The 5,896-nt window shown below is 43.2% G+C and overlaps 1 long non-coding RNA gene across 1 annotated transcript; it reads left to right on the forward strand.

Moving 5' to 3' along the window:
- The first annotated feature begins 5,176 nt into the window (after positions 1-5,176).
- Positions 5,177-5,617, forward strand: LOC126767519 (uncharacterized). Its single transcript, XR_007669114.1, has 3 exons — positions 5,177-5,244; positions 5,328-5,443; positions 5,498-5,617. It is a non-coding gene; the product is annotated as an uncharacterized LOC126767519 (long non-coding RNA).
- The last annotated feature ends 279 nt before the right edge of the window (positions 5,618-5,896 follow it).

Here is a 5,896-nt window from a genome sequence, read left to right on the forward strand (position 1 = left end):
GCTCCTAATGTCGACAACAATCAGCGTTTTATTATACGGAGCTTAGATATGGGCAGATGTACTTAAAAAGAAAAACCGGCGTAAGGTAGCGGCCAGAGTGCACCGCACAGCAGCCCTCAGAGTTGCATCAGCCTACCGAACAGTGTCCGGCGAGGCAATATTAGTTATAAGCGGAAATGCCCCAATTGACCTTCTAGCACACGAAAGGAAAAAGCTGTGGGAGCTAAGGCAGTCATCCGATAACAACAAAAGCGCAATAGAACAAATAAAGAAAGAAACATTAATAACATGGCAACAAAGATGGGACACCGAAAGTCGCGGCAGATGGACGGCCAGGCTTATAAAAGATCTAGACTCATGGACAGGCCGAAAATTCGGAGAGGTAGATTTTTACACAACCCAGCTGTTATCCGGTCAGAATGGGAACAGTCGAAGAGCCGTCATGCCTATATAACGACGCGACAGAAGACGACGCTGAACATACATTCTTCGAATGTGCGCGCTGGCAAGGAGAACGCACCGCTGTAGAGGACCTGGTTGGCCCAATAAACGCGGACAATTAAGTCAGCGTTATGTTGGAAAGTGAAGAAAACTGGAGCATCATCAAGAAATTCGCTGCACTCTTGCTACGCAGCAAAAAGCGGGACCTGGACGCAGGTGCGCAGATGTAAATCTCTCAATGAGAAAAATGGAACGCCACCCTGAAGTAATGCAAACGCGGTCCCAGGGTGGGCGACGGTTCCTTAGAGGGGGGGTTTTTAGTGACCTGCAAGTGGCACATACCGCTGCTGTGACGATAGCATCGACGATGCGGAAGGCATTTTCCACCCCCTCGCCCGCAAACAAAAAAAAAAAAAAAAAAAAAATGCGCAAAGAATCATAAGTCTTCGGCAGGACCGTTCTCTCGAAAACTTGTAATGTCGATTCATCAGATCGTCCATATAGCAGGACGGGAAGAATGAGTGACTTATAGAGTTTGGTCTTTGTTTGTGGACAGAGGACTTTACTTCCCAATTACCTACTCATTCCGAAGTAACACCTTTCGGCAAGAGTTATTCTGCGTTGGATTTCGAAGTTATACGTCAACATTGACGTGGGATGCAGTAGATATTTCTTATAGCCCTGTTTGACTACCAGACCCATTTGCTTCGCTTCCTTATATGCTCTGGAAAAAGAAGAACTAACGACGCGGGTTTTGAGGCCAATGACATCAATATCATCAGCGTACGCCAGCAGCTATACACTCTTATAGAATATTGCATCTGCTCGATTAAGCTCTGCAGCTCGAATTATTTTCTCCAGAAGTAGGTTGAAGAAGTCACTTGAAAGAGAGTTGCCTTGTCTGAAACCTCGTTTGGTATTGAACGACTCGGAGAGGTCCTTTCCCCATATAATAGTTGTCGTAATAATTTTGAGTGAGCGCTGTTGGGTGGATAAAAGTGGGTGAAAATTTGCCCTAAGGCTTAAATAACTAATATGAGGATTTTCAAATATCCGAGTAACTTTATTCCTCATAAACTATTGATGGTATGTGTGGTAATGAAACTCCGAAAGCATTTTTTTCTGTTATTAATACGTGATATTGCCAAATAGGATAAAAGTAAAGAAATCAAACGGGTTGTGCCTATGATGTGACTTAAGAAAATACCAACATTAATTTTGATCCATTCACTATTCAATTTAATTACAAATGTAAAGTTCTTTCGCTTCCTTCTTCTTCTTCTTCTTAATTGGCGTAGACACGTTTCTTCTTTTCGCTACGTAGCGCCAATTGGATATTCTAAGCGGAGCCAGATCCTTCTCCTCTTGGTCCTTCCAACGGAGTGCAGGTCTTCTTCTTCCTCTGCTTCCCCCGGCGGGTACTGCGTCAAATCTTTTCAGAGCTGGAGTGTTTTCTTCCATCCGGACAGCATGACCTAGCCAGCGTAGCCGCTGTCTTTTAATTCGCTGAACTATGTCAATGTCGTCGTATATCTCGTACAGCTCATCGTTCCATCGAATGCGATATTCGCCGTGACCTATGCGCAAAGGACCATAAATCTTTCGCAGAACCTTTCTCTCGAAAATTCGTAACGTCGACTCATCGGTTGGTGTCATCGTCCAAGCCTTTGCACCATATAGCAGGACGGGAATTATGAGTGATTTATAGAGTTTGGCTTTTGTTCGTCGAGAGAGTACTTTACTTTTCAATTGCCTACTCAGTCCGAAGTAGCACCTGTTGGCAAGGGCAATCCTGCGTTGGATTTCCAGGCAGACATTGTTGGTGGTGTTAATACTGGTCCCTAAATAGATGAAATTATCTACAACTTCAAAGTTATGACTGTCAACAGTGACATGAGAGCCAAGTCGCGAGTGTGACGACTGTTTGTTTGATGACAGGAGATATTTCGTCTTGCCCTCGTTCACTGCCAGACCCATTTGTTTTGCTTCCTTGTCTAGTCTGGAGAAAGCAGAACTAACGGCGCGGGTGGCCGATGATATCAATATCATCGGCATACGCCAGCAGCTGTACACTCTTATAGAAGATGGTACCTTCTCTATTAAATTCTGCAGCTCGAACTATTTTCTCAGAATCGCCTTGACTAAAACCTTGTTTGGTATCGAACGGCTCGGAGAGGTCCTTCCCGATTCTGACGGAGCTTTTGGTGTTGCTCAACGTCAGCTTACACAGCCTTATTAGTTTTGCGGGGATACCAAATTCAGACATCGCGGCATAAAGGCAGCTCCTTTTCGTGCTGTCGAAAGCAGCTTTGAAATCGACGAAGAGGTGGTGTGTGTCGATTCTTCTTTCACGGGTCTTTTCCAAGGTTTTGCGCATGGTGAATATCTGGTCGGTTGTTGATTTTCCCAGGTCTGAAGCCACACTGATAAGGTCCAAGCAGTTTGATGACGGTGGGCTTTAATCTTTCACACAATACGCTCGATAGAACCTTATACGCGATGTTGAGGAGGCTAATCCCACGGTAGTTGGCGCAGATTGCGGGGTCGTCTTTCTTATGGATTGGGCATAGCACACTTAAATTCCAATCGTTGGGCATGCTTTCGTCCGACCACATTTTACAAAGAAGTTGATGCATGCTCCTTATCAGTTCTCCGCCGCCGAGTTTGAAAAGTTCGCCCGGCAGTACGTCGGCCCCTGCCGCTTTGTTGTTCTTCAGGCGGGCAATTGCTATTCGGACTTCTTCATGGTCGGGTAATGGAATGTCTGCTCCATCGTCATCGATTGGGGAATCGGGTTCGCCTTCTCCTAGAGTTGTGCGTTCACTGCCTTTCAGCAGGCTGGAGAAGTGTTCCCTCCTTAATTTAAGTATGCTCTGGGCATCGGTCACTAGATCACCTTTGGGGGTTCTGCAAGAGTATGCTCCGGTCTTGAAACCTTCTGTAAGCCGCCACATTTTTTCGTAGAATTTTCGATCATTACCCTTGTCGGCCAGCTTATCAAGCTCTTCATACTTACGCATTTCAGCCTCTTTCTTTTTCTGTCTGCAAATGCGTCTCGCTTCCCTCTCCAACTCCCGGTATCTATCCCATCCCGCACGAGTTGTGGTCGATCGTGACGTTGTGAGGTAAGCAGTCTGTTTTCTGCACAGAGGTAGTGGTCCGAGTCGATGTTAGGACCTCGGAGCGTACGCACGTCTAGAGCACTGGAGACGTGTTTTACGACTATCACAACATGATCGGTCGGGTTGGTGGCTTTTCGATCCGGAGACAGCCAGGTAGCTTGATGTATTTTCTTGTGCTGGAATATAGTACTACAGATAACAATATTTCGAGCCCCGGCGAAGTGTATCAGCCTCAACCCATTTGCGGATGTTTTCTCGTGCAGGTTGAATTTACCGACCGTAGTGCCAAAGATTCCTTCTTTGCCCACCCTGGCGTTAAAGTCGCCAAGCACGATTTTGACATCGTGGCGGGGGCAGCTCTCATAAGCGCGTCTCTCTTCCACCACGAATCCAACACCAAACTTGCGCTCCTTTATATGGCCACTGTAGTAAATGCCACAAGGACCTACTCGTCTCTGTCCTTGTCCCGTCCATCGCATTTCTGGGACGACCTTCCCGGACGTTGTGACAAAGATGCCTTCTAATGAGCGCTTGGAGCGCACCTATGAAAGTTTCCCCAGCCAAGATGTCAAAATCGTGCTTGGCGAATGTAGCGCCAGGGTATCTTTGGCACAATAGTCGATAAATTCAGCATCCATGAGGAAACATCCCGAAATGGGTTAAGATCGATCGATTTCCCCGGGCTCGAAAAATTGCTGTCTGTAGTACTAGATTAAAGCATAGGAAATTTCATCAAGGCACCTAGCTGTCAGCGGATCGGAAAGCCACCAAGCAGATTGATCATATTGTGATAAATGAAAGACACGTCTCCAATGTTTTAGATGCGCGTACGCTCCGAAGTCCTAACATCGACTCGGACCACTATCTTGTTGCAGCCCAGATATGCACCCGCCTCTGAGCAGCCAAAAACGCAAAATGAGGAGTGCCGTGCAGCAGCAACATTACGATCGACCAAGGGATAGATATCGAGAGCTGAAGAGGGAAGCGATACGCATTAGCAGATAGAAGAAGAGAGATGCCGAAATGAGTGAGTATGAAGAGCTTGACAAGCTCGCCGAGTTTCCAGTGTTCAGCAACACGCTTTGTGTTCTTATTCGTAACAGTTCGCTGCGACGTTTTTCGGCATTCGTGTTTTTTTTTCGTAGTACATAGTTGCATTTGCATTTAATTTCATCTTTTGGTAAGAAATTGGCAAATATGTATACAAAAATACATAATATAATATAAATATTTTAGCAAATGGAGTATGACGAAAAAATCGAATTAATTAAAGATATTGTGAAATGTATGGAGGAAGCCATACAAATTGATTCAGACGATAGTGAAAAGGGTGATATATGTGAAGGTCTGTTATATAATCTTTGTTTTAATTTTGAATTATAAATAAAATGTATTTGTTAATTGACAGAACTGATTAATATATGTGATAGAGTGGCCCAAATACCTATAAGGGAAAAGAAACGACAATGGGTTAAAGTATGGAGAACACATTCATTTTTAATGAAGGAACTACTGCACATTGATGTAAATAGACACACAAATTATCTAAGAATGTCAGAGACGCAGTATAATTTCATGTTATCAGCAATACAGGACGACATAATGAAGCAAGATACTGGGATGCGAGCTGCAATTTCTGCAACGGAAAAGCTGTCACTGACCCTCCGTTTTCTCACAACGGGTAAGTTTAAAATTAAACTTTTTCGTATACTATGTATGTAAACTAAAAATTTAAAAAACTTAAAATATTTTTGTATTTTATAGGAGAATCGTTTCAAAGCTTAAATTTTGGGACAAAAATTTCGCGGCCAGCAATTGGTGGAATAATTCCCGTAGTTTGTGGCGCTATTTACAAAAGACTGAAGGCGTTATATTTGAAGGTGTAAATCATTTATTTTTTTATAATATATAATTACACAATTTCATAATTTTAGTTTCCAAGCAATACGGCAGAGTGGGTATCAATTGCAAATGAATTTGCAATATGATGGCAATTTCCAAATTGTCTAGGCGCACTGGATGGTAAATACATATGTACATAACCTTTAGGCCATCGCGAGAAGATGGTACATTTTACCGCAACCACAGTATATACAGTAGATAACCTTTTCGTGGTAGCTTTCTGAGGAGCGAATAGCGGCCATCTTGGATTTTCAGAGGTAGCAACGCAGTGCTATATATATTGAGGCAGTAAATACTTAGAAAATTTATTCTATTAAATAACAAAAACTATAAATATTGTTGCTTAATATAAAAGTATTATATTAATGACATAATTATATTTACTAATATTTGATTTAAACGCCATAGTGTGTCATGTTTCACCCATAAAA

The sequence above is a fragment of the Bactrocera neohumeralis genome, unplaced genomic scaffold (genome assembly GCF_024586455.1).
Source record: "Bactrocera neohumeralis isolate Rockhampton unplaced genomic scaffold, APGP_CSIRO_Bneo_wtdbg2-racon-allhic-juicebox.fasta_v2 ctg743, whole genome shotgun sequence".
Lineage (NCBI taxonomy): Eukaryota > Metazoa > Arthropoda > Insecta > Diptera > Tephritidae > Bactrocera > Bactrocera neohumeralis.